Raw genomic sequence first — 5,676 nt, forward strand, 5'->3', positions numbered from 1 at the left:
TCCCTCTCTGCCTGTCTCACTCTCTGCCTGTCTCCCTCTATGCCTGTCTCACTCTCTGCCTGTCTCCCTCTAGGCCTTTCTCACTCTAGGCCTTTCTCACTCTCTGCCTGTCTCCCTCTCTGCCTGTCTCCCTCTCTGCCTGTCTCCCTCTCTGCCTGTCTCCCTCTAGGCCTTTCTCCCACTAGGCCTTTCTCCCTCTCTGCCTGTCTCCCTCTAGGCCTTTCTCACTCTCTACCTGTCTCCCTCTCTGCCTGTCTCCCTCTCTGCCTGTCTCCCTCTCTGCCTGTCTCACTCTCTGCCTGTCTCCCTCTAGGCCTTTCTCCCTCTCTGCCTGTCTCCCTCTCTGCCTGTCTCCCTCTAGGCCTTTCTCCCTCTCTGCCTGTCTCACTCTTTGCCTGTCTCCCTCTCTGCCTGTCTCACTCTCTGCCTGTCTCCCTCTAGGCCTTTCTCCCTCTCTGCCTGTCTCCCTCTCTGCCTGTCTCCCTCTCTGCCTGTCTCCCTCTAGGCCTTCTACCTGTCTGCCTGTCTCCCTCTCTGCCTGTCTCACTCTCTACCTGTCTCCCTCTCTGCCTTTCTCACTCTCTACCTGTCTCCCTCTATGCCTGTCTCACTCTCTGCCTGTCTCCCTCTCTGCCTGTCTCCCTCTCTGCCTGTCTCCCTCTCTGCCTGTCTCCCTCTCTGCCTGTCTCCCTCTCTGCCTGTCTCCCTCTCTGCCTGTCTCACTCTCTGCCTGTCTCCCTCTAGGCCTTTCTCCCTCTCTGCCTGTCTCCCTCTCTGCCTGTCTCCCTCTAGGCCTTTCTCCCTCTCTGCCTGTCTCACTCTTTGCCTGTCTCCCTCTCTGCCTGTCTCACTCTCTGCCTGTCTCCCTCTAGGCCTTTCTCCCTCTCTGCCTGTCTCCCTCTCTGCCTGTCTCCCTCTCTGCCTGTCTCCCTCTAGGCCTTCTACCTGTCTGCCTGTCTCCCTCTCTGCCTGTCTCACTCTCTACCTGTCTCCCTCTCTGCCTTTCTCACTCTCTACCTGTCTCCCTCTATGCCTGTCTCACTCTCTGCCTGTCTCCCTCTCTGCCTGTCTCCCTCTCTGCCTGTCTCCCTCTCTGCCTGTCTCCCTATCTGCCTGTCTCACTCTCTGCCTGTCTCCCTCTAGGCCTTTCTCCCTCTAGGCCTTTCTCCCTCTCTGCCTGTCTCCCTCTCTGCCTGTCTCCCTCTCTGCCTGTCTCCCTCTAGGCCTTTCTCACTCTCTACCTGTCTCCCTCTCTGCCTGTCTCCCTCTCTGCCTGTCTCACTCTCTGCCTTTCTCCCTCTAGGCCTGTCTCCCTCTCTGCCTGTCTGCCTCTCTGCCTGTCTCCCTCTCTGCCTGTCTCCCTCTAGGCCTTTCTCCCTCTCTGCCTGTCTCCCTCTCTGCCTGTCTCCCTCTCTGCCTGTCTCACTCTCTGCCTGTCTCCCTCTAGGCCTTTCTCCCTCTCTGCCTGTCACCCTCTCTGCCTGTCTCCCTCTCTGCCTGTCTCCCTCTCTGCCTTTCTCCCTCTCTGCCTGTCTCCCTCTCTGCCTGTCTCACTCTCTACCTGTCTCACTCTCTGCCTGTCTCACTCTCTGCCTGTCTCACTCTCTGCCTGTCTCCCTATATGCCTGTCTCCCTCTCTACCTGTCTCACTCTCTGCCTGTCTCACTCTCTGCCTGTCTCACTCTCTGCCTGTCTCCCTCTCTACCTGTCTCCCTCTCTACCTGTCTCCCTGTCTCCCTCTCTGCCTGTCTCCCTCTCTACCTGTCTCACACTCTGCCTGTCTCCCTCTCTACCTGTCTCCCTGTCTGCCTGTCTCACTCTCTGCCTGTCTCCCTGTCTGCCTGTCTCACTCTCTGCCTGTCTCCCTCTCTGCCTGTCTCCCTCTCTACCTGTCTCACTCTCTGCCTGTCTCCCTCGCTACCTGTCTCACTCTCTGCCTGTCTCCCTGTCTCCCTCTCTACCTGTCTCACTCTCTGCCTGTCTCCCTCTCTGCCTGTCTCCCTCTCTACCTGTCTCACTCTCTGCCTGTCTCCCTCTCTACCTGTCTCCCTGTCTGCCTGTCTCCCTATCTGCCTGTCTCACTCTCTACCTGTCTCTCTCTGCCATTAGAGTGGGTGACAGCAGCAGCAGCAGCAGCAGTTCTGAGGCTGTATCCTGGACAGGGACCTGGTTATACTTCTGTGGAAACAAGCTTGCAGAATCAAGTTAGAGATAAACATATTGTGAACGACCCTCAGTTGGGGGTTGGAGTGTGTGTGTGTGTCAGTGGAGGCTGGTGGAAGGAGCTATAGGAGGACAGGCTCATTGTAAAGGCTTGAATGGAATAAAAGGAACGGAGTCAAACGTGGTTTCCATATGTTTAATGTCTTTTATACCATTCCATTTATTCCATTCCAGCCATTATAATGAGCTTGTCCTCCTATAGCTCCTCCCACCAGCCTCCTCTGTTGTGTGTGTGTGTGTGTGTGTGTGTGTGTGTGTGTGTGTGTGTGTGTGTGTGTGTGTGTGTGTGTGTGTGTGTGTGTGTGTGTGTGTGTGTTGAAGGGGCCAGTAGGGTCGTGAGGTCATGGTCTGAGCCCTGATTCAACAACACAGTGTCTGTGCCTCCACCTTCAATAAATAGAGCCTTGCTTTCATACGTGCCACCCATCCATCAGTCCTCCCAATCCCCAGTCAGCCAGGCTATCACACTGGAATGAGTGTGTGCACATGCATGAATGAGTGAGTGAGTGTTGGAAAGTATGCCTACCAATGTAAAAGTCCCAAGACAATTGCATTCCACTTGAAAAACATATTAGAGTGTTGGATTAGTGTAGTTGTGAATTGTTTGTGACCAATATGGAGCACAGATTGCTGTATGTCACTGTCTTAGGTAAGAACTGCCTCCTCAGAGCCTCAGAGGGCTTAGTGTGGCTGCTGGAGTTTATGACCCTTATCCACGCTTAGGAGGAGTCTGCATTTCACACATTAACACTCTCTCCATCACCTGCAAATGCCTGGTCCCAGACAAACACACACGCACGCACACCCCACCATCAACAACAACACCAACCACACTTCGTTAGCACAATGGAGCAATGTTTAGAGAAGTTCACACTCTAAATCACCTCACAGTGTTTGTTTGTGTGTGTGTGCAGCAGGCATGTGGGTATGTGGTGCACGAATTAGTATGTGTGAAGTGATGAGACACTTAATTTGTTTTATTCCGTCAGACAACAGCTTCTGTGTACAGACCTGCCCAAACACACTACCATACACTACTCCTGCCAATACTCACTCTCTCTCTCTCTCTCTCTCTCTCGCTCTCTTTCTCTCACACACACGCACACACAGTGACATGACACTCTCCCTTTATTCACCTTGCCTGCTGTCTCTACAGTAGCTGGTATGGCTGCTCATTTCAACAGCAGAATAACAAACAGCTTCAGGTATATCTGTCTTCCTTTTTCCATTCCCTTCTTCTCACCCTATCACTCCTTTCCCTTCCCCTCTCCTCATCCCCACCCTCTCCAGCTGCCCTCTTCTTACTTCCTCAGTCCTCTAACTTTATCCTCCTCCCACTCCCTCTACCCTCCTCTCCATTCCCCTCCCTTCCTCTTCGCGTTCCTCTACACTTTGTGTGTGTGTGTGTGTGTGTGTGTGTGTGTGTGTGTGTGTGTGTGTGTGTGTGTGTGTGTGTGTGTGTGTGTGTGTGTGTGTGTGTGTGAGTGAGTGAGAGACAGAGACATGAGATAATATGATTCCTAATAAATTATAGTCTGAGTCATAGTAGCCTTTATTACATTTTAGATTAAGAAAAGTTATTGTTATTAGATAAAGAGTATGTATTTCTGAGATGAACCAGTGTCGGTCTACTGAGATGACGGTTTCATGGGTCTGAAGGAGGTCAGTGTAACAGGTTAGGTCTCACAGATATGCTGTATGAGTTCAATATTCCTTTTAGAATAAATCCTCTACCCTCATGAGTCCAAAAGCAGGGATGTTATGTCATGTCCTATCAGAGGGAGCTCTGGGGACAATTCTGTCCTAGGAATCACACTAAAAGTTGTTTTAGGAATAAACATTACCTAGCCCCTGGAGTTGTATAATATAGAGTTGGGTTTCTGTTATAGTAAAACTGCTCAAGTCTAAAGTGTTTCTTCGGAGTAAATCTCAGCTGATAATGACGACAGTTTGAAGTACTGCAAAGGACAGGTCATACTTTAGTACCGCAGAGATCCATCAGGCTCTAAAGAAACAGGCACACACACACATAACTTAAGGGAGATGGCATGTTATACAGTCGGCTCTGCAAAGATTCATTTAAATGATCCTCATAAATGGCCTCTACGCTCGTTCCTGCCCTCCTCCCCACCTCCCCTCCTCCCCACCTCCCCTCCTCCCTAACTCTCACACAGTTTTGGAAAGAAATGTGCTGTTAAAATAAGCGTGGAGAGGCCGGGGAAGATATGGAGAGATGAGGAGTTTGGATAACGTTAATTACATTTCTGCCAGGTTTTCATTTATTCATTTAGCATATTTGTCTGTCCATGAAATACGGTAGTTTAAGAGAACGAGATAGAGAGAGGAAAAGGGAAAGAGGGAGACAAGTATTGTGAGGAGGAGTGAGGAGTTGTCTAGTCCAGTGAGTCTCTTCGCCCATTCTTCTGTAATTGTGTGGGGGCAGTGGTTGTGTCTGTGTCTGTGTCTGTGTCTGTGTCTGTGTCTGTGTCTGTGTGCGACTCCTCCAGGAGCCCCACTCTAAATCAGCTCTTATTAAAACAGTCCTATTTCAGCCTGCTAAACCACTGCTGGACTCATGGGTTATCACAATAACCATAAATCCCAATGCTCGCTGGCCGCACAACCCAGTGTGTGTGTATGTGTATGATATACGGTCACTTGGCTGTAGAAACTCATTAGGAGTTTCCCAGCGCTGTGCGAGGGGGGGGGGGGCAGCAGTTACCGTAGAAACCTAGTTACCTCTGCTATCAATCACCTAGAGACCAGGACACAGTCCAGCTGTGTGTGTGTGTGTGTGTGTGTGTGTGTGCGTTGAATGTAATGCAATCCAAATATCATCCTTTTGTTTTTCCCTTTTACTCCCGTTTACCTTGAACTCTGTGACGTTTCAAACAAGATAAAGGAAAGGGAAAAAAGTGTCACATCCTGTAAATAATCTGAATTTACATACAGTATACATCTATGAGTCCTTTCCCAGCTAACAACAAATGTTCCCACAACTTTAGAGAACATTCCCTTAAGAGTCTCATTAGGTTATTAACTAACGTTTTCATTGGAATGTTCCCGTGATGTGCAAGGTATGTTTCCAAGAGACCATTCCCTTAATGTCAAATAGAACTTACCCAGAACGTGGTTACAGTGTTCTGAGAATTTAAGAGATTATTGTTCGAGACATGTTTCATGGGAACGTTTCAAGAACATTCATGTGTCCAGTTGAGTAGGAAAATATCCCATCAACGTCCCGCCAAACATACACAGAACATGGTTGCCATGTTCTGTGAACATAAGATATTAATGTTCTAGTCAAGTTTCATGGAAATGTGGCAAAAACATTCATGTGTCCAGTTTACTGTGGGTTAGGAGAATATTCCATCAATGTGGTCCTCTGTAACTCAGCTGGTAGAGCACGGCGCTTGTAACGCCAGGGTAGTGGGTTCGATCCCTGGGACCACC

This window comes from Coregonus clupeaformis, chromosome 10 (genome assembly GCF_020615455.1).
Source record: "Coregonus clupeaformis isolate EN_2021a chromosome 10, ASM2061545v1, whole genome shotgun sequence".
In the NCBI taxonomy this organism is placed as follows: Eukaryota; Metazoa; Chordata; class Actinopteri; order Salmoniformes; family Salmonidae; genus Coregonus; species Coregonus clupeaformis.